The following is a 24,193-nucleotide window of genomic DNA, read 5'->3' on the forward strand; positions in this document are numbered from 1 at the left end:
GCAAAGTTTGAGAGCGTTCCAGCGGCTCGCAGGAGAAAGGCGATGATTCGTTGGCTATCCATTGCTTATCCACGCAGGAGTAACACCGCGTGCAAGTACTACTTACGTAATACCAATTACAGAGGCTACGACACTTACGGATAAACATCGGTTCGTCACCGGCGTTTATGCATGCGTTACAGCGTCGGTGTCAGAGCAGAGCTGAGCTCGCATTTACCATCGCTTGGAGAACCCTTTGGCGCCCCTCGTAACTACGGATGTTTACGTAAATACATATCTTTATCGATACGATTAAAAAGAGCAGAGCAGCTAGCGTATAAAAGCTCGCTTTATCCGCTAAATGTAACAGAGAGCGTTATATTTTAAATATTTTACACAATTTGCATATTATGCGCGTTCTTAACAATTTTTCAAATCTAAGGTTAAATGTAATGCGCGGTCTAGGGATAACACGTGGCTGAAATAGGACCTATAAACGAAATTTAATAGCCGGACGATGTAAAGAAGATTTTTGTTCTGTACCTACGCTCCAAGTTTCTCTCTTTTTCTTCTTTTTATCGAAAGATATTCATGAGTATATAGGTATACGTATCTGTAATTATACCACACAGGAACCGTGTCTAATTAGACCACGAAATTGTGAAATCTGGATAAAGGTTGCTTCCGTAGAACCGTTCATTTTTCATTCGAGGATGAATAAGAAAGAAATAACTGGAAAGAACAAGTGAGAGTCTCAGCTTGTAACTTATCAACTCGCTAACATCGTTTTAATTACTAAATTATAGTGGAAGAGGGATGTGCTCGTATCTAAGTTACAGTAACAACCGTGACGCCACTTTGCCATGACGTCATACGATCGGCTTCGACGAAATTCGCGACTATCGCGTTTCCAAGTGCGTTACGAATCGCGAGGCGCACGTTTCGTTGCCTCGTTACGATAATACGTATCGCCGGCTAATGAAACGAATTACGTAATTTGCATAATCGATACAATTATCGCGAAATTAATTTAAGTAATTGCCGACGTGGAAATTTCTGCTCGCGAGCAAAGTTAATGGGCCAGCATCGGGATGCATCCTGCAAACGATTCCTGTTTTCGTTGCCGACGTAAACGCGAAAATCCAGCGTTTGTTCTAATTGAATTAATACATCGGTGCATTGTAAATTGCATGGAACTTCACGGTATTACGAAACGCGCGAAAAAAACGCATCTTCGAACTCTACGCTCGTTCTCGGTGAACGAGTTGCACGAAGCTGGTAAAACAGAATTTACACCGAGGATACCGAAGATCGGCTTCGGTTAGGTACACGGTTGCAGCGTGAATGCAACCGGCTCGTTCGCGTCGCGCTGACGAATGCCGCAGTCGGCGTCGTCTCCGACGGGCCGGATAACTCTCGCGTCGTTGGCGTCGACAACGTGACGCGTGACGTCGAGCGTAGAGCGCGAACGTGGCGATAAGCAGAGATACGGTCAAGGCCGGCTTGCATACCGGTCTGTCTGTCCGTTCTCTTTCCTGCACCGCACCGGCTCGACACCGGAATTAACGCGCGCGACCGTACACGCTCGATACGACGTCACGCTTCGATCTGGACGACGAGGACGATGAACACCACGAAGATTACAACGATCGTGTCAATGACGAGCAACAGACGATCGACGAGACGACGGACTAGAGGGAGTCTTGCACGCTGTAGAGTGGCGTAAGGCCATGGTTACAACGGATGCGTATTCGGACGAATGAAACGTCTGAAAACTGCAATAACTGTATATTGCAAGCTATACATACACGCGACAACGTCCGTAGATATTTTTAGACGACTAGTTTAACATTTTTCCAAAGATCGATATTTTTATAATAGTATTTTCAAAGTTACGACAGACGAACACTGGCTCTACAAAAAGTATTTGCACTCCGCTGTATTTGTTTATTTATTCGTTCGTGTAGTGTACCGATCTATCGAGCCGAAGTATTTGAGGTTTCGCATCATTCGGTATTTTCGTACGACCTTATAGATTTTATACTGTAAAGGTGAAACATGAAACCTGATAATAAAGAAAATTGCATCATTGCGGAATAAAGGTACATGTACGAAAATATCGTCGTAGCAGCGAACCGCGATCAAATACTCCTAAGGTAAATTGCAACTGAAACAAAGTCATATACCCGCGTCGTCCAAATTTCGTATTTACGTATAACGACGCTTACGATCTACACGAGCTTATACAATGTGACCAGAAAGATTTCTAACGTTCTAACGTTCCAACGTTGAACAAACCTGTTTAAAGTCTCGTTTTCTCGCGTATATCTATTAATAAATTTGAACTATCGTTCGCATGGGTATCTGCCATCGACCGAGTACAAATTGGCGAAATAAAATCACAGGCGAAAATCAAATTAAAGAATATATTTTACATATCGCGAATAATTTATAAGCGTCCGAACATGTTATCAACGGCAGCGTAGATACGTATTTGATTACATTGACGTATTGAATTCTTGGAAACGTCAATTCGTCCGAATAAGCGTCCACTGTAACCATAGTCGAAGAAGGCCGGCCTCGAGAAAAAAAAAAGACTCGTCTCGATTCGTTTCGCTTCCCCTCTCAAGCGTGCTTCGAATTCGGCGCGGCCTTCGTCAGAGGAGCAGCGCGATTGGTCCGACTGACCCACTGCCACTGACCTTGAGCCCATCCACACACCGACCGTACCAGCTCCCTCATCCGACGCTCGGACTTTCGGCAACATGTCCGACCAAATACGATGCGGCCGTTTCGAGGAAGCCAACGAGAAGGAAGAGACCGTCTGTCTGGCGGATCGGCTCCGTTTCCACGGAAATTCTCTCGCCATGTGCAAAATCGATCAGCTGATATTCCAACGAAGGATAATCGATGTCGAGTGAAAATGATATATTTTCGATTTGTTCGCTGTCCGGGAAAGAAACAAATTGCTAAGATTCGTGGCAGGATATTCGTTTATACTGTTGTTCCGTTATTCTTATTCCTTCTCTATTCTCCTTGCTAATTGCGATCTTCGGTTTAGATGCGATTGTTAATTAGATGTAACCTTAGATACTGCCAGATATAGTCACTCGTTAATTGCGCTCTTACTTTGTTCAATGTTGTTGCAAATACCAAAGTATTTTCACTCGGTGTAGCGACGAGTGAAATAATGAAATTTATGCAACAGGAGAATCGAAGACGCAAAAATGTGTAGAATGCACTTAATACGCAGAGACGTATGAAACGTTCAGTCTGCCTATAGACAGATAAAACGTTTTCTATCCAAGCTGTATCTTTTTAATTGTGCTCGTAAAAGATATGAATTCGCGATCTATGTACTAATTAAGTGTACAAAAGGTGCGCGTAAGATAAATTTCTTCTAAGCTTCGTTGCACACGGTCGTTTCGACGAACAGCGGAATAAAAGAAACGCGCGAAGGTAACGCAAGGAATCGATCGATTATAACCGACTTAACACGGAGAAAGAATTTCGAGAACGAAAGATTCCGTTCGACTCGATAACGCGTAGATAAGATCGTCATTGTCCCGTGCGTTCGCCTTCCTTTCCTTTCATTTTATTTGTGCCCGATAAATAATTCATGCTCCTTTTCGAGGGAACAGCGTGTACCTCGTAACCTTGTCGCGCTCCTTGATCCCGGCTCGAGTGAGACAACGCGGTCGCCGTCTCGATGATCGTTCGAGGGCGCGAAATTCGTGGCGAAGGTTCGCCGAGGGTCGATGTGAAACAGAAGGACTCGATACGAAATCGTTTCCCATGCACCAGGCCTTGCGCGTTGTCTCTCTCGCGTTTCTGTTTCCTTTCCTCCTTCTTTTCATTCTCTTTTTTTTTTCTCTTTTTCTTTTTGCAGCCACCTAAGAGCGTCGTTGTTCGCGCCTTGAAAAATTTCGAAAGTGCTGCGCTCGATCGATAAGCACGCGTAACTTTCGCCGATGAAGATCGCGTTGGAAAAATTGGTAAGAAACGAAGATGGATAAGAGGCGGACGAGAAGGGACACGTGTGACGAAAGTTGGGCACGTTCGGTGCGTTCGACTCGAATCTAAAACGTTGACGAAGATTTGGTGTGCGTGGCTCCGCCTCCTACTCCTATCCAACCCATTCTAAACAAATGAATCATGCTCCAAAATGGCCGACTGAATTTAGACGTCACGTGGCATCGACGTACGTGCCCGCACGCACACACACACACACACACACACACACAAACAGAAACACACACGCACACGCAAACAACCGTGTATCCGACCGGAGCAGTTCAAGCTGCGGCTGTGAAGAAGAACTCACGCATAAAATGCCGACCGTTATATCTTGTTCGAGAGCTTATGAATAACGCTCCTTTGCTCCCCGCCCTTTCGAGTCGTCGCAGATTGACTATCCTCAACTTTATCGATCGATCGCGCGATAAACGTCGCTCGTGAGACTTTCGATTCGCGAGTGCAATTGCTATACGGAACTCGTTTAGCGAATCGGCTAACACCGCGAAACGGAAATTAGAGAAAATCGGTGAAATTATACACGATAAGCACGGATAACGAAGCTCTGTGGCCAGAGTTAAAAAAAGAAAATATTTAAAACGGAATTAGCCACTAAACGGTACTAAAATTTCAAACGCTGTAATTAACCAATTTGACGGTAAAATTTCAAAAAGTGAAATTACAACCGCTTTGGCCATAAAATGTCGAACGTTTCAAAAACGTCGAATCGACGTCTTCGACCTGTGAACGATCATGTGCGTAGACAACTCCGGTTTAGCCGGTCAATTTTGACGAACGCGAACAAACGACGTGCGTAACAAATCGTAAAGTAAAAAAAAAAAAGAAAAAGGAAGAAAACGATCCATAGATGAACGTGGATCTAATTGTAAAAAACGTTTGAACGAAGTCGGACGCTACAGTAGGCGTAGATTTTTCGGTACGTGTAGCCAGACATTGGCTGGCAAAGAGAAAGGCAGCGGTAGGAGCTGGCTGCCCACATAACGACGCGCTAACTTGGAAGGCCGGTGGAAAATTTAATGTCAAGTATACATGGAATTGGTTTTGCGAGATTAAACGGCTATGTCGGTACGGTCAAATGGTGTGCCCTTACTTCTCGTTTCCGCGGCGATCAGCGCGCGTGCAAAAGCGCACTCGCCAGCGTTTGTGGGGAAAATACACCAATTTCGCGCGAATTGCATAACCGTTCGCTCGTCTTTGATCGTTGTCGTCGGTTGTTCTCGTCGTTGGCTCCGACAGTCGGCACAGAAGGCGTCGACATGGGGCGTCCTATCTAATCAGCCACTTTCGACTGCCATCTTGAAACCCGAAGCACGCCGTGCCCCAAGATTATCTAACGAATTTCTAAACCGTCCGTCCGCCCGCCTCAAGGTCCGGCGTGATCGCCTCTTTTACCGTCGTGATCCCCTTCTCCGTCGTCTTCCTCCTTCCACCCTCTCCGCCCGTCGATCTCCAGCTATTCCGAGTGGTCTTGCGTAAAGTTTGAAACGATACGCGAAAAATATAGGCTTATCCATGATAAGATAAGCCAATAAATGTAATAGATAGGACTTTCGACTTTCAGCCAACTATCCTAACCGAACATAGGATTCGCAGGGACAAACATGGTCGGCCATAAGTTGTGGCCACTGATAATAAATATTTGGTATCTATGCTTTTCGCTGATTTCATTTCCTACGTATGTTACTACGAATCTGTTATACTTTGTTCGTATCGTACGTGTTCCCTAATGCAAAGTAACAAGCGTAATAAAGTTGGTTGGAATTTTTCAATGGATGTATATTATATATATATATATATTATACGGATGCTACATATATGCAATTAATTCTACCGAGAAATTCACCGAAAATTACGACCAAATAGCCGGTATAATTGTTAGAAATGGTCGTAGCGTACGATGTAATATAAAAACATACGTAAAATATCGAAAGTCCATAAGGTTCGTGACATTTAGCGAATGGAAGAAATTTCTGTTTGAATTTTGTTATGGATTTGTAACACGCTCACAGTCTTTGATAGGTAAAAAAAATATTTCGCGTAGCTGCTATAATACACAGTACGCGTATCTATCGGATGCTGCGATGTAGAGAGCTGTGAACACATTCGCAATCGGTATACGTAGAAGCGGATGACATACTGTTCGCGAACAGCAGCGACGATACCCCTTAAGACGGTGTCGCGAAACGAAACAATTTTTCTTCGGCTACACGCGAAGCGCACCGCCGTATATTGCGTGCATAAGTAAAGAGAGGAAAGAAAGAAAGAGAGCGAGTTCAATTACTGGAGGTAAGAAAGAAGCGGGCGGATTAAACGCGGCCAGATAAAAGTTATAATCGCGTTTATCGTAGATGCACCCATTAATGGGATGTTCACGGTCAATTTAACAAGATTTTATCGTGACTGTAACCGCGGCCAAACGATGCGTATTTTCAGTTAATAAATTATAATAATTAATAGACGATACCGGAGGATGTAAATTTCAAAGGCCGCAGGTTCGAGCTGTGTATCGCGTGGCGGTCGCTTGGAAAGACGTCGATCCGCAACTGTGTGCGCTGTGCTGCAGTTTTATTCGCCTCGTACGTGCCCGGATGTTGCACGCCACGTATTTATTGTCCATCGATCTCCAGAAAAACTAGCAAATGGACGCGGTGGCACTGTGCGTCGTAGCGATTAGCTTTTAAATTTCAAATCGCAGCAGCAACTGCATCAAATTGTCTCCTATTAAAAGTGTCATGGCCACGGTGGCGTGCGGAGGAGCGGGGAGGAATGGATCAGGCGGGTTACCAAACGTCTGCGCGCGTGTTCTCTTGCGTGAATCGCCACTGCCAGCCTCGCAGATGGAAATGTAAGCGGCCAGTGAAAAATCTTAGAAACGTTTGCGGTTTATCGTTTATCGTACCTATAAAAACGGTCGAACTTTTCCCACATTTTAAGCAATAACGCGTCCTTTTAGTCGGAAGATAGACTCGCAACACAATGGTGCCGACGTTACGATAGATGATTCATAAGTACGTTGATTTATTGCCGAATGAATATTTAATCGCTTGTGTAAAAACCCTCGTCCACAGCTTCTCGATTTGACTAGATGTGATTCTTTCGCGATATAATTTCAAACGCGTATAGAAGAATTACGTAACCAATAGAGAAATGAAGATATTATACCTGGAAGAATTAAGGATGCTAGAATATTCTTTTGTTCTCTTTGAAATATGGAGAGTCTTTGTTACGAGACCCTCGATTCGCAAAGTAACGCCAAAAGTCGGAGCTATTCTTTGCACCGAAGCTGCTCGTTGCGCAAGTTTTCGTGGAAACGATCAATTTCCTATACATGGCGCTCGAAATTTTAGGAAACGAAATTTGTTCGACTGGCTGGAGAAACGTAGCGAGGCGTTCTTAAGCTGAATTCTAGAAGGATCGCGTTTTACGAGGAGAAGGCTGACAGGAGCGGGACTAGGAAATCGATAAAACTCGCATGTAAGAATGCATTAAACCGATCTATGACCGTAAGACAAAGCAATGCGACTGGAACAGGTTCCGGGGAGCCGAACGCGTCCCTATACGTATCGTGGCTTTACGAAATGAGCAAACGTTCGCTCTAAAGATAGTAGTTGATGTCTTGGAGTAACGCAACGCGTTAGACTCGCAGTCGCGCTAGCAAAATAAAGACGAAATTCACGAAACCTTTAATCGATTAAAAGAGAAATTTCTCTTGGTTTTTGTCAATCGAGCGATACGGAGTACGTTACGTCGATCAAAAGCTGTTTCTTCGTCGTTGTATTAGAATACTTTATCTACCGACATGTCCAATATTTCCACTTATACATTTTTACAGCGTTACACACATTCCTTTTTTATATCCCAACGTCCTTTCTTATATATCGTCGTTGCGGAATGGCAGATGACCGAGTTCTCGATCAAATTTTCAACGTTTATAACTCTCTGGAAAAATGACAAAGCCACATACGAAGCAAATAAATAATAAAAATCCGACCGTGGATTCGCACCGAGTCGCAGACGAGACCTGACGCCATTTCCAAAATGCATCGAATTCTTAACATTTAGATCGTTCGACGACTGTAATTTTTTTCAAAATAATCTCGCATCCATATCCGATACATATCCTCTGAAATAATCCAAATAATCTAAACAATAATAATAATAATAATAATAATAATATCTTTGTCCTCGCCATAAATAACAACAAATAAAAACGTGCCACGGAGCGCGCAACGTTTGGGCGCGACTTTCAAAACGTGCGCCAAAATGTAAGCGAGATAAGAGGTCTGGCTTGGTGGCTGATCCAGAAAACGATTACAACGACGAAGCGAAACGATCTCACGGTGAAACTGTAAATCGAATGATCGTACGGTGGCACAAGCTTCTCATTACAATGCCGTGTGATCGGTCGTAGAAAAAGAATAGCGGTTCGAAGTATGTACATACTACTCATAACTGGCGCTCGTCGTTGGTACACCGGAGTGACCGTGCGTGAGCGGTTGAACGTCGAGAACGATGGCAGTGACGAAGGTAATGGTGTAGTGGTCGTGGTCGTGGTCGTAGCGTCAACAACAACGACAACGACAACGACGACGACGACGACGACGACGAAGACGACGAAGACGACGACGACGACGACGACGACGACAACGATGAAAATACTGGTAGAAAGACGAGGATGACTATGGTGACGGTGGCAACGGGCGAGAACGACAACGTCGACGACTATGACTACGCTAGGAGAACGACGACGGCGGCGACTACGACTACGACTACGAGAGGATCGACAATGAGAACGGCGAATAGGTGGTACGTAGTGGTAGTGGTTAGGCGAGTAGAAGAAGGTCGCGTGTGTTGGTTACGTGGACGATACACATAATGGAAAAGGTGTAGTGGTGTTATAGTAGTGGTAGTGGCGCGAGTCGGTGGTGAGGAGGATAGCGGTGGTGTTGTCGGGCGGTGGTGGTGGGACGAAGATGGTGGGGTGGTTGGATGGCGGCGCTCCTAGCGCGCAAGCCGCACCGTCCGACGCGGATGCAGTTACGGGAGCGCAGCGCGACCCAATGCAACTCGACGAACGTCGCATATCCGGAGCCGGATCAAACGTCGAGGCCTGGGCAAGTGGTGCGTGTGCGTGTGTCGCTTCATCTCCCTCTCGCCTGTGCGCCCGTGAAACACGCGAGAGAGAAACCAAGGGGGAGTGACGGGGAAAAGACGGATGCGAGAAGTAAAGCCGAAAAGAAACGAACGAAGAAAATGAGAAACGGTGTTTCCCTCGGCGGTGCGTAAGCGCGTCTTCGAGAAAATAAAAAGAAAACGGAAGGCGAACGAGCAGGAAGGAAGAAGGAAAGAAAATAAAGGGAGAAGAAAACGGTGAGAGAAGAGCGACGGAGAGAGAGAAGAAACCTGGTGAAATAACATTGTCGAACTCGTGCAACAAATACATTAAGCAATCTCGTTGTTGTTTCGCTCCTCGGATCGAGACGAACCGCAGTTGTCGTCGTCGTCGCTGCTGCTGCTACCGCTGCTGCTGCTGTTGCTGTTGTTGTTGTGCACGCGCGCCGTGATTCCGCGCTTCGTACTCACGCCCTCGCTGCATAAACTTCTCGTTTTCCGCTCCGTTCTTGCGGCCAAGGCGTACCGCTACGAGCAAGAAAACTACTCGGTTTCGAGAGAGGAACCATCGTCGGCGAGTAGAACAATCGACGGATCGTACATATCGCGAACGATCGGAGAAATAAAAACGGAGCCGGACGGTAGAGACGGAAAAGCAGTGGGAGAAAGAAATAAGAAGATAAAGGTGGAACGAGCGAGTAGCGAAGGAAGAACTGGCCGGTGTTAGGATCGTCGTTGGTGGCAGTGATCGTAGGAACGGTGGCAAAACGCAGATCCGTCGGTGAAATTCGCGCGCGCCTCCAATTTCCTGTGGCTCGGATTGCCGAATCGAATTCGTGGCGGAGGGAACGGAAGACGGAAGACGGGAAAGGAAAACGGTAAAAGAGCAAAGGGTAAAAGGAAAAACGAAGGAGAGGGAGAAAGAGGAGAGTACCAGCGACGCTGTCGAGGATCGGAAGGATCGAACGGAGGAGAGCAACAGGCTCCTAGCGTGGAAGGAAGACGGTGGAGGGGAGGCGGTACAACTGGAGAGTTCGGTGCAACCGTCGATTCCATTTCGTTAGTTCGCGCTCGGTCTCCTTTTTCGTACGCGTGTCAGTCTACGAGCGGAGCTACGTTTCTCGTTGGAGACCTTGTCGGTTCGCGGCCGTCGATCGTTTCGCGGTCGCGCCTGTGTTACGTTCTTTGTCTCGTTTCTGTTTCTCGGTGCGTGAAAGTATAAAACGACGCCGGAAAGAGAGGAAGAAGCACAGAGAGAGGAAAGAGGAAGAAGAAAAGGAAGATCGCGATTTAATTCGAAGGAAAATGTCAAGGAAGATGCGCGACGAGCGCGGCTACCGGCTCGACGCGAGAGTGGCGAGCCGCTACCAACCATTCTGAGGACCGAGCGCATCGCCGATCGTCACGCGAGAAGGAAGTGCAACCCGTGATTCTTCCTGTCGTGAGAGTGAGTACCGGCGATGATTGTTTTTCTCGTCCCCTGTTTCGAGAAAACCTCGAACGAATCATCGTAGAACGAATCGCGCGAGTACAGCACGCGTGTACGCGTGCACACGTATACATACGCGCCAGTGTGAGGGTTTTCTGTCAACGTGTGTACAAACGGCCGCGTACGCGCGTACGTGTCCGTGTGAGCGCGGTCGCGCTCGCGCGCACGAGACACACCGAGAGGGAAGAAAGGAAGGGGCCGCCAGAGGGGGAGGGCGTGCGAGTAAGACAGATTGAAAGCTAGGCAGAGGGGGAGAGGGATTAGAGAAAGAGCGCAGGGGCCGAAGAGGAGGAGGAAAAGAATAAGGGGATAAGATAGAGACGGAAAGAGGAGTGCCCTCGCGTGCGCCTGTGTGCATGCAACGAGCGTGTGCACGTGTCATCGTATGCGATTCTAGGTGCGTGAGAGAGCAAGAAAGACGAAGCTGTCGGGTTGCGGAGAGGAGAGGTCGAAGGGAGGGAGATCGACAGGCCACAAGACGCACTAGAGAGCTTCTTAGACACCAAAATGGCCGAAAAGACGATGCGCTCTTCAACGAGCCACGCCACGTCTTTTTTTCCCCCCTTTCTTCGCTTCTTTTTTTCGTCGTTTCACCCACGCGTTTACACCGTTTGCATAGATTTTCCCTGTGCAGAAACCTTCATCCTCGTTCTACGCGGTGACAATTTCAACTTCAGACGCAAGTAGATAGTGTGTTCTTCGTTGGTGGTACGTTTTGCAAATGTTTGATGCGCGTTCGCCTCGCCGGTAGCCTCTTATCGGTGTTTCGTCTACGATCGTCTACCTTTCATTGCCGAGTCCTCCCTCTCGTATAACGAGTGACCTCATTACGTTCGCTCGAGCCGGTCTTACGTCGTGTCCGTTACGTTTCTCCCTCTGGGATTCTTCTGGTTTCGATGTCTGGGCCGACGTTGGTTGCCAGGTGTCTGGCAGCAGTTCCGAAATGTCGCGCGACACCTCGACAAAACGAAAAATCATCCCTTTCGCGGCGAACGATTAACGTCGATGGCACTTTGTGCAGCCAAGAGCATCCGATAGAAAATAGTCGCGCTATCGTACTCTAGTCTATCGTGTACTCGATGTTTCACCATGTTGCCCGAGTTTCGCGTAATAATCCAACGGATCCGATCTGTCGTTTCGGAACGTTTAAAATTAAACGATTTCTCTCTAATTTGCAAGTGAAACAGTCGCGTATACTTGGTACAGGGGACGCACTCGCAAACGATTGCGAAAGTATACGCAATGCGTCACGTGTTTCGCAGGGGAACCTGTCGCTCTGGAACACGTAACGACCGGTACTTGTGCATTTTCAACATCCAAGGGCGACCGAAACGCGAAAGTCGCGTTCGCGCTCTAGCGAAAACCGACAGCTCCGCCAACTTTAATAAATTCTAAATTGTCCACGCGTTATCGCCGACCAACGTTCGAGTTATCCGCGTGCGAGTTATTTTTCTGTGAATCGTTCGATTCTTTGCCTCTGTCGGTTTCCATCGACCAACAGCCAGGTTTCAGCTGCAATCTTGGCGAATGTCGGAACGAAATTTCCTTTCGATAACGACACACCCTGTCGTAGCAGGCAAACAGATTCCCGACTGTTTACGTGTTAGCTGTTGGTTACGTTATAGCCGATCGAGCGATGCACGCTTGGTTCGCGAGGCAATTAGAACACGGATGCTGGGAAAACGAGACTCACGCCGGCCGCGATTATATCGTGCGGTGCAGCGTTTCCGGTAACCGTTGCTTTCTGTTCGCGATCCTCTCTTCAAATTTTCGTAGACCGTTCGCCGAATCGTATCCGCACAAAGAATTTTTAGATAAAACAAGAAACCGTGACATTCTCGAGGACGATAAAAATCGTGCGCAACTTAGGCGGGGACTGGTGGACGTTAACGCGCGTTCGGTTAGCCGGACGATTCATTCTTAACCTCGAATTCGCTACGATAAAGCTCGCCGGCTGGTTCTTGATAAATCGACGCGCGGCGTTCCTCCGGAAATAGCGAACGTCTGCATTTATGTCAGTCGAACGTTTCACGAGCCGTCGATGTAGACATTTATTGACGCGATAACTTAGTAAAATTAACACCGGTCGCGGGAAGGATAACACCGTGATTAGGAGCAAATAGAAGGTTCAAGTTCAGCCCAAGTATCGCCGCGAGTGAGAAAAACGAACGTCTTTTTATAGATTTTCCCGTCTGTTAATTTCCATTTATTTCTTCGACTCGAGAACTCTTGTTTACTGTTGTTGTCGTTCAAAGATCGCTGTATGCGACATTTCGTATTATTAATGATTATTTAAATTGGTGCAATTAACGCGTCATCGATTTGATACAACACGATCATTCTAATTCTTGAAAAGTATTGCGACAAATCGCGGAGAAACCGACGGTGTAATTATCCGAGAATATTTATACACGATATACAGAAACATATAAAATATTCCAAAATGTCCTTTTATTATTCGGCTTTGCGATTAAATATGTAGGTATTTTTCATTCCGTTAAACGTATTAAAAATAATTATTTATTCGATCTTACATAATTTCATGCGTTTACCAACTATTTTTTACGATACATATCTCTGAAACTAACGAGTTGTTCTCTTTCTAACTACGTATATCAATCACCGAGTAACGTAAAAATCAAAAACCAAGGATCCTCCTTGTTTTTCCTCTATGCTCTTCGCTCAACCAATGAAACAACACCGTACTACTTACATTCCAACTTTTTAGCCGTGCTCGTAAAAATATGAATTTGCATAAGTATCCACGCTTTACCAATTATAAACGTTGTTCACGTTCTTTCGCTCTTATCTGTTTTTCGCATAATTTTCCGAAGCGACAAGATTCCGGCTGATATTTAATTCCAAGTTTGTTGGAAACTTCGCATCAGGTATTCGAGTATTATTAATTTCCTAGAATCCACGGCGATTTCCAGAAAGCGATGGCGATTTTTCGAGCGCGTGTCACGGAACGTTCAACGACGATACGACAACATTTTCGAATGAAAATCTCTCGTCTGAAAAAAAAAAAAAAAAAACACGCACACGCACGTAGGTATCGCGTGTCGCGATATCCAGAATTTTGTTTCTCTGTCTCCGTCAGTCGTGACTTGGTGGCGACGACACCTTTATCCGAACGCTTTTTGGACCGTTGTGCGCGATCGAGAAAGTTTCGAGCGTTTCATTGACAGACCGCTGTTTTCAATCACGCTGTCGATGTAAACTATCGGCGAATATCGTCCGCGGATGCCCGAAATTTCGCGTTACAACGAAATTTCGAATGTAATAGACGAGGAAAAACAAGAAAAAAAAAAAAAGAAAAACGAAAAAGAAAGAAAGGAAAAAGCTGAAACATGGACGCATAACGCCTTTCATAGAAATTTCAACTACTCGAGCGACGAATGTTGCAATCTAAATTTAAACGGGCAGTACGTTCGATACAGAGATCGTCGAACACGTCCAATTCTAGAAGCGACGTTTCGCAACTAATGCGACGAAATGCCGCGCGAAAGAAGCGGCCGATCGATATTAATTGTAAACAGCGCCCAATCCACCATGTCAAAAGTATACAAAGGATCGTGAGAAGCAACATCGAATCGGGCAAACGATTGTCGCAACTGTATCAAATAATAGCGGATTTACATATCGCGTTCGGCGTGCACGTGACAATTATTCATGTAATCCGTTGTCATCGTAGGCCTGCTATATTCGCATGATAATAACCAATATGAAATTCTCTTCGCGTGTTGACACTGGACTACATGGAACGGTCGGAGATCGTGTGCGGCATCTTTAAATTTCGAAATGAACCTATTTACATTGAAAGTACCTTCGGTGCCTTCGATTCGATACGATCCGAAAATTTCACGTTTGCTCTCAACCTTTTCCCCTATCAGCGTCCACTGTAGCCCATAATCGTCAAAAACACGCATACAGCCTACTGTTTTATCGCTCGATTATTTATGTCCTTGTGTTTTGATCGTTCGGAACACCTCGTTGCAAATAGTCCGTCACATCTCGTCGAATTTCTCATTTCCAGCAATTACCAGGCCACGGATTTTTATGCATTTCAAGTGTAAAAATACACGGAACGTAGGAAACGTAGAAAAATATACAAATTACTCGAAGCATGGTATTTGTTCTAATATTTGTCGAGCGAAACGATCATCTGTCCGCCGTGGTTTCATTTTTTTTTTTTTAAACGACGTTCCTAAAACTATGAATTTGTTTACGCGAATGTTAATAACTATCATGGAATTTCGCCGAGTTGAAATAAAAAAGTATATTACGGTTACCGTGAAACGACAAACGCTACACGGCGTACGAACGCCGTACCGAAGAAATTATACCCTCGTCGCGATTATTTCGTTGATCGTTCGATAGAAGCGTTCGAGAAGTTGGCCTCAAAAATCAATATCGAGCGTAATGTTTCAGCGTAAGTAGATGCGAGGTTCGCACGGTTCGCACGTAACTACAGCACGTCGTATCTTTCCACCTAGGTCGTTTGGAAATCCCTCAAGTCACCGGGACTAATTTTGAGTCCCGTAGTTCACGGTGAAGTTACGATCAGCCGGCGTAGCGTCTTGTTTTAGAAAGCAGAAATTTGCCTTATTTAGTAGGTTAAACTAGAAAATTCGGTTTGACCTCGATTTAGAACGACAGGCATAGCGTGTCAAAGTCCTTAAGTAGCGGCGAGAGGTTTCCATCGAGCCTGCAGTCCGAGCTTCTCCCACCTCTGTTCCATTCGAAAATGCCGAGTTCAATTTTCGCGAACTCGAACTCGGTAACCGGGGCCGTGGAAAAAAAAAAGATAGCCTGGTGGTTTCTAAAGTACGTTGCGCAATGTTTGCAAACGCACGATAAAAATATTTACAGTGCACCGAATAAGGCGAAAGAAATGCAGAAGCGTCGGACGTGGTTTCGGGAAATCTATTGTACGGTTTTACGCGTCGGGAGTCGCGATCGATGTGGAAAACAGACGTGACATTCGCGCGTTGCGTGCAAATAAATAGTGACTAACGAAAAAAGAGAGAGAGAGAGAGAGAGAGAGAGAGAGAGAGAGAAAGAGAGGGAGAGGACAGAAGGAAACGCGGATCAAAGTACGATGGCGAAACGAGCATGGATGTAATTCGTAATGCGCGTAAAACAGAAAAAATTGGTTTAATCGAGTCGGTATTGAATTACAAAAGTAAAATGCGATAAACTGTCGTGCGTATAATTGGCGTGAAATGATAATTCGGTGTGAGGTTGACGGCGATTGAACGTCGTCGCGTGTTCACTTGGCCGATGCGAATTTGCGAGAAAAATGAAACAACGGATAGACCATCGGCGCGCGTTGGCCGCCTAGTCGAGTCTCGTTTCGTCTCGTCGGCCGTCAATTCATGGTTTTACGCGGACGAATAAAGATATTAAATGAAACAGAGTTTTACGGGTCGCGTAAAATCCGAAGTCAGCATTTTTATGTAAAATAAACACACCGGTGGGCCCGTTTGAAATAACGATAATTAAATTCGAACGAATCGTAATGGACCTTTTTCATTTTAATGTTTCGTGAAAACAAAATGTACGCCTGAAGTGCCCTTTCGAATATTTGCATCCCGCGAAATTCCATGGAACAATACGCGGTCGTGAAAATGCACGTGAAAAATTAACACAACCAATTTGCCGCGCGCCACAGTTAATTCTGTTACGCTTCGTCACATAAATTCGCCAGAAAACCACGATACTACCAGCATTTAATTCCAACAATGGAATCGCGATATCCTGTAAAACGTGTAAGTATTCCTCGATACGACCGTAATTTTCGAGAAATCGTTTATAATTTTACCCCGGCCGCTCTGCTACACCAGCCGCCGGCACAGTACGAACGAAAAACAAGCGGAAAAGCTAAATTGCAACGGAGGAGGATAATTCGTTTCCGCGGCGACCGCTAGAAAAATGCGATTCTTTATTTCAAAAATATTACACGGCGCCGGAGAAGGGAACGGGGGAAAGGGAAGGGGAGTAGGGGCAGGGAGGGAGGGGGAGGGGGAGGGGGAGGGGGGAAGAGGCTCGCGTATGACCGCGCGGATCGTTTGCACTTAGCAAAAACCTAGTTGGATGCGGTGTAAAAAAAGAGGCAAACGAAGTATGTCCGTTACGTTTAAGCGCAAACCTTTAGTTTCTAAGCCCGGTGAGCAACAGGTTGCGCCATTGTGACAACTTGAAAACTCCGCTTCCACGAATATTTTCAAAATTCTTTCTCTCTGCCGGTCCTTTTATGCGACCCCGCGTAGAATTATTCTTCATTGTTTCCCCCGAGTTGCGAATTCTCTCACTTGCCTGGCCTGTACTTGAGACGCTGACGAAAGAATTCGAATTGCGCAAAGCTTTTCAATTGGAAAGAACGCCCCGGAATAACCAGCGCGGAATAACCTTTCCCTGGCTACGCACGCTACTCAAGGACTTTAATGATTATTACTTACGCCTGGCCTGACGACCACAGCCAGAAACCGAATTCCTTTGTTGCCCGCGGGAAACCCGGTGTTTTCCGACCCGCTACCTTCTCCGGCTCGCTCTGTTCTCTCGCGTTGCGCCTCTCTTTCTACGCATCGGCCAACCATCAACCGGTTCGGTCCCTGGTCGAAAAAAAAAAGTCCTACTTGGGCATTTATTATTGAAACAGAATAGAATTGACCTACTTTCCGACTTTGATCATTTAGTCTAGGATAAAAGGCCCTTCGGGTACGCGTATCGCGCTGCGAAATTAACAGAGTTCGGCTTAAATGGCAAATTCTACGTGACGTTTGACAGAATAATAGAACAGAAAGGAAGCGAGGCCAGGTAACAAGCGATGTCTGTTCGACGTTATGCTTACGATTGCAAATACGTTGGAACATTTCTTTAATCGTGTTCAAACGTATCTACCAAGTTGTACGAACGTTCCCAATCTACTAATAAGAATTTCTTCAGGCGTTGTTCGAACACCACGCGATTCGTAACGTGGGAAAAACACAATTGGGTCGAAGATGATCAAAATAGCGCAACAGGATTCGAGAACGTAGTCCTGTCGAATCGCGTGTTTCTCGAGGAAACCTTTAACATAAACTTGAAACAAGATCATTACACAAGCCTGGCCGAGGATCATAGCAGCGTATCTTAGTCGACTATTATCCTCCCCATGGAATAGTATTCTACCTTTATTATTCCAAGAAATTCATTATATTTACTCAAATCATGAAAACGTATTGCTGATTTGCCATGAAGCCAAAGGAGCCATACGTAAGTACGCGTTCTCCGAGTTTCGATTCTCATCGCCCTATGCATCTATAACAATTTTCCCTCGTTTCCTTCGAGCTTACGAGCTTTTACAACGATAGAGAGACACGAACATTTCCATCGAATCACGATCCTACCGAAATATATCCGCGAAACACTTCATTGTGTAACGTTGGATTTTTAACGTCGTACGTTGTCAAAATTGCCCCGAAAGCGTCTCGGTGGCGCGTGGAAGAAAAACGCGAACGCGCGTATTCGTCCTGATCTAGAGACGTGACGGCGCGGATCCGAATCCGCGCAAGCAAACGCGAGAAGCGAGCGACGAGTGGTGCGCGAGTGCACGTGGATTCGCTCGTAGAAACGACGATGCGTCGGTTAACTGCGGTGACATTCAAAATGTTTAGCCCAGAGCGTGCGCTGGCTCGCGCAGTAGAATAGGCAGAAAACGGATGGATAGGCCGCGGCGAGCGAAGAGGGTGCCAGCCGACAGACGCGCAGGGCTCGCACACATCCACGCACGCACCAGTGCGTTTCTGCATACGTGCGGTCGCGCGATCCGCTCGCCAGCGCGCGCGTGTTAGCAAAATGGCCGACAGATTTAGACTTACGTAACGCTTGCATGTGCCGAACGCGGCCCGGTGACTCGGTCCCAGCTATTTCGCTTCGATGACGGCCCGCCATGTGCAGACTATCCTGTCGAAAACCATCGCTCACTCGTTGTCGACATCGTCGACCTGCTCGTAAATAAGAAACTATCGTTAGCAATTGTATTCAATAAGTGACAAGTGGACTGTGCATTTTTGTTCAAATTCATGCGAAACAAGGAAAGATGGAAACCGGGTAAAAAATTGTTTTACCTATCAAATAGTAAAGCAACAGTTGTATATTTTATACATTTTCGTAGACTACGCGCTATTTTCTGGTTATTCGAATTTCTGCATAAAAATTTGTACAGATTCGTATCTTTATGTTCACGCGATTCGTACAGTTTAGCTCTAGGCAGGCTTTCGCTAAATCAAATGTAGTAACAGATACGCTACTTTCGATATTTCGTATATCTTTGTACGTTGCTTACATGGATTTCGCTTATCTCCGCACATTAGAGTTTCCCGCAAATGTATAAAAATCCGCGGTCTACCTGCTCGTAAGTCTGGAATCGAGAATCCGCTCGTATTTGAGCTTTTCTCACGCAAAAGTGAAAAACCGCAAGGCCTGCACGATGAATTCATTTAGATCAACGAGCCGTTTCAAGGGTCAGCATATTAAGGCTTACGTAATGGCTTCACGTGTCGAAGACGATACGAAGCATCTTTCTTATCGTTGGCTAAAGTGGCGATTTCAATCCTATCCGTTCTTTGTCCCTCGTAACGTTGCACATGCATCGAGCGCAAGTCGAGGGTTGTTTCGATTCGTAGTTTAACCGCGAGACCTGTACATCGTGTTTACCGTATACGTAAGTTACTGTAACGTTGGTGGTTGGTGTAGCAGTTGGATACGACGCGAGTACGCGATACTCGTTGGCGAAAAATTTGCCAAGATCGACTCGAGCCGTGGCAATCGCTTAAAGGATTCATACGAAACTGGCGGTTATAGACCGACTCGTGAAACTTTGCATCGAGTCGTTTGAAAAACCGCGGTCTATAACTCTCGCGATCGGAATTCGTTCCGACGTTTTCTTTGTACCACTCCTCTGACAAGACTTGTCTTTCCAGTAGGACAGCTCGGTGTGTGCCGCGATTAAACTTTCAGACGTTCCGCGTGCGGCGCCATACTATAAATTTGAGCCGCGATATCGAATATCGTTCATAGTGAAACGCATACACAGGTATCCCCCTTATAACACGGTGATAGTTACACCCTCGCTGGAAAATCTTAGAACGATCATTACTAGACTACGGATATTCGCGTATATTTGGATTTAACGTTTCACAAGTTTAGAGGATCTACAAAATATGCTGAGATATATCAGATATCGAAAGTAGAGCATTTATCATGACATTTAGTAGATGAAACGAATTTCTATCTAGATTTCACTTGTTCAATTGTGTTCATAAAAATACGAAATTGCATAGAAAAAGTTATGGATCGATTATATTTGAATAACATTTAACGTTTAACTTTATACTTTATGAAATATAAGATGCGAACTGTTGAGACATAGATGACGCGCGCTGTTAATATATTGACAATTTTAGAGAAAATTTCGTGTAATTTAAAATCTATAATTTATATGAAATGTGGAAAGTTCTATTAAAAATAGGAGACGCGTCCTAAGATTTTTGAACACGAGTATATCGCGAATCCCTGTTATACGAAACAAACAACTGGTACAAAGAATAGGCTTATTGCAAAAACCAACGAGTTACCCTATTTTCTTTTCACAATCAAAAGAAATATTTGTGCTAAAAGAGTCAGTAAATTAATTGAAAGTATCTACTCTGTATTAATATCACATGTACATACGTTTTGTCCTTCATAGCCGCTTGACATCGTTAAACGAGAGGCGAAATATCTTCGTCTCCTGAGCTTCGTTAATTTACGTATGAATCCTATTTATGTCAGTTGTGAAAAACTGTCATCGACTTTTTATCAGGAAGCTTCGAGCTGCCACTTGTCTATAGCGAAAGAAGTTTCGAGTGCGAAGGGTTAATACTTCGCGAAGCAAAAGCGACCTAAAAATTTTAATATTCCAAAATTCCGTGCGCGAATCTAAGATAGCGCGCACAATGAAAAATGTCAAACGACGATGCACGAACTTAAAAATTCTCATAACCTACGTGCCGTTTCGTACGGGGCCGATGCTCGAACCGTATAGCGAGACGTTGTTCGCGGGATACCTGTACGTGTGTATACACGTACGTATACTACATTTGCCGTCCAAAAGTATTTAAGCCAGAGCGGAATTAGAAAAATGATCGGTAGATTTAAGCTTGCGTAACTTCACGTGTCCCTCCTAGACAAGGTGTCCTCGACTGAAAGTCTTCTTTGAGTTATTTTTATCCGTGCTACGCACGTACGTGCAGGTCATATCGGGTATTCGAAATGTTAATTAGCCAGGGAAACGTATGGATTAGTTAGACGCGAGATGCAAAACAGTTTGATCATCTAGCACCGTCCGCCAGCACAGATCGCTCTACGTTCCACGCATACCTAGAAATCGGTTTTCCGTTCCGGGAGCGTCGTTCCTTTCTTATATATTCTGGCGGCGTGGAAACGCCAGAACGAAGAGAAGGAAATAGATATTTTGCAGAGTCGAACGAAAGACGAGTAGGAGGAGCATGCGTCTGATAGATTGCTGCGAACTAAATCAATCTCGATCGCGCGTCTATTTTCGTTTGTATTGTTAGCCGAAATGGCTACATTTATTAAATCGCGAAAGTCGTAACATTTTGGATTCTTGCGTCCGTGTTCAAGAGAGCAAACGCGTTTGCAATTCTCGTTCAACCTTCGCTTAATTTTTCCTCAACGTCGATTTCACTCTTTCCAACGATATATTCGTCGTTACGCTCATAGGGCTGTAATTGTATCGCAGAAAAACTGTATTTGATCGAATCACAATGTCGTGGGACTTGTGTCAACGATTTTTTGAGAACGACAATAGGAAGACAAATTATGCTGGTCGCTTCTCGTTATTTCAATGGATTATTAGCTGAAAAGTAGAAAAAAGAAATCGAAAGAACGTTCGTGGTTTTGTTCTTGCTATGAATGACTGCAGATGTGCATGGATTACCGCAACACATCTGCATGTCGCGTATATCTATACGCAATGAGAAACACCAACGCAATCACATATGTGTAACAACGTTCGCACGCCTATCGTTATTGTTCATCATCGATAAGACATTTTCCTCGACGATAAACATAGATTCTTCGGTTCGTTCGAAAGTTGATGAAAATATTCATCCATCAGATTTCCCATTGCTATCGATACCAACTCCCTATATACGCTACTTTCGATAAGGGAACATTATATGGTGTTCGAGCGAGTCATCCGCAATCCATTAACGCAGAAACAAGCTCGATCGACGTTCGTCCTCTATCTGGTCCAGGTTTAGAAACGATCGACCTCTTTCGTTTGCTAATTAATCGATGCAACTGAGAGAGAGAGAGAAAGAGAGGGAAAGAGAGCGAGAGAGAGAGAAGATCGTCGCGCCAAACGCGAAGAATATCGCTTAGAACAGTTGAAACGTTTATTTTTACATTTCCTTTCTGGACATGGCTCGATGAATAAATGCAGCATTCGAAGAGTAAAGCGACACGATCTGTATTCCCATCCAGATACGCATCCTGCCTTGTCTAATGGCACGATACTGCTTCCTATCGACTTTGTAGTACGTGTACTATGCAGAACTGAAAAGAGAACTAGCGAAATGGCACAGGACACTTTACTTGTTTCATGTGATACACTTGCGCTGCTCGTAACTAGATTGCAGATATTTATGCAAATTCGCATTTTTATCAGAGTTAAAAAAAAAAAAGAAAAAAAGAAACCTAAATATAGGTTTGTTTCACCTAGCGAATATCGATTATAAACGTGTGCCGTTACTTCGGATAGTAATAGTTTACGTATTTTCTGTTATTACGCGTATCCTGCGAAATTTTGCAGATTTATTCATAAATGCATAAAAATTCGCGGTCTATTCATCGTGGCTGTGTAAACTCTTTCAAACTTCGGGAAATGATAATTTAGACACCGACGGGGAAATATAGCGACGAAAAAGATATTCAGCAAATCCCCTTGACATTTTCTTTCGTAAAGGCGAGATTAAAAAACTACAATTCAACGATATAAATTAACTGAAAGGTGACTGTAAAACAAGGTGATCCGATAGCGCAACGTTTTCTCTGCAAGTGTGTTCGTAGCGTGGCGTTCTTTCTCGCGTTTTCGATTTTTCAAAATCGCCGCTTAGTGCGACGAATTTTCGAAGCTACACGGCGATGATAAAAAATGAGTAGAGCTGGACTTTGACGCACGACGACGACGACGTTGTATAGGTTACTGTCCAGGCCGCTCTTTAGACCAGCTAATGGACCAAGACTCTATTAATATTGATAATGGCGAAAATCAGGCCAATAAGCGGCCGTGGTACTGATCGCGTTCGAGGATACGGTGTCTACGTACAGATTAACTTGCACCACGGGCACAGAGGCGTCGGTTTGCAGAGTAAACGATCGACCGACGTTCTCGCGAGGACTCGTTCCGTCTCTTTCTAACTTACCAACGCCAACCAAACTGTTAACTATTTCAACGGATACTCATAAATATGAGTTTGAAAAACGCGTTTAAAATGCGCTTTTAATTTACCTAGTTAAAAGTATCTGTTACGTGTTCCAGTTCCGAATCTCCGTCGTTGATTTTATTGCTATTTCTCGAACGGTAGAGAGAAGAGAAGAGAAGAGGAGAGGAGAGGAGAGGAGAGGAGAGGAGAGGGAAAGGGAAACGAGAAAAGAAAGTAAGAAATAAAGCGGAAAAGAGAGAGAGAAGGTGAAACGTTAAGAGGGGAAATAATAATTTTCTGTATTCGTCGGTTTCGTCTGCCGGTTCACGTTTCTTCGTAGTACTTATTAAGATCTTATCATCGGTGACGTAAGTGTTCGACTGAAACATAGCGCTGTAAGGCTAGGCTGTTCCACCAATTTTGCTGGTTTTTTGCCTCTCTTGCGTCACCGTACAAGCCACGCAAAAAGATTTCAAGCAAGATCGACGTCGTCGAATTAATCGTTACAGCATTAAATTACACGCTTCTGCGCGCTAGTGTCGTTACCGGTGCCACGGACTCGCTCTCGTTCACGATCATCTGCAAGATTTAATCGATGTTTTTCTAACTTATTTGTAATCCGGCCGGCTGAGAAGCTAGCTTTTCCATTACAGATTATACGGAGCATGGTAACCGTTCCATAAGCTTCGAGTGCAACGGACGTTCGTCAACCGTAAAGCAGCGTTTACTAATTATCGTAGCTGCCATTGACACGCGCTTAATAATAGAACGCCGAAATGTTATTAATTGTAAGTAACTGGCCCGGGGAGCAACTGGCATCGCGATTTCTACATTTGAAAAATCTCGGAGAGCGGTTGATGAAGGTCTGTTAAACTCGATCGTTATCTATCGACGTGTAACGTTCAAAGAATGCTATAATTAGACGCTTCGAAGAATTAACGCGATCGTGCAATTTATCCCGTTCTCGAGATATATCTCATAAGAGAAGTACGTTTCGAAACTTTGAAGTAACATCGATCGACGGCCATAAAACGCGTTGCCACAGGACGTATTACTTCTATTGCTAGATGTAACGGGCAACGTTCAAACTTGTTTCGTTGCCGAG

At 44.9% G+C, this 24,193-nt stretch overlaps 1 protein-coding gene across 3 annotated transcripts in view; it reads left to right on the top strand.

Moving 5' to 3' along the window:
• LOC126869961 (mushroom body large-type Kenyon cell-specific protein 1) overlaps positions 1–24,193 on the top strand; it is a 90,344-nt gene that overhangs the window by 9,945 nt on the left and 56,206 nt on the right. Inside the window, exon 1 of one of the 3 annotated variants that reach the window (XM_050627197.1) lies at positions 9,028–10,573. The exons of 1 other annotated variant lie outside the window; for it this stretch is intronic. The gene's annotated coding sequence lies outside the window, so the exon portion shown is untranslated. Of the gene's footprint in view, positions 1–9,027; positions 10,574–24,193 lie in introns of those variants that run through there. One more of the 3 variants, XM_050627195.1, reaches the window with a different exon arrangement.

The sequence above is a fragment of the Bombus huntii genome, chromosome 10 (genome assembly GCF_024542735.1).
Source record: "Bombus huntii isolate Logan2020A chromosome 10, iyBomHunt1.1, whole genome shotgun sequence".
Classification (NCBI taxonomy): domain Eukaryota; kingdom Metazoa; phylum Arthropoda; class Insecta; order Hymenoptera; family Apidae; genus Bombus; species Bombus huntii.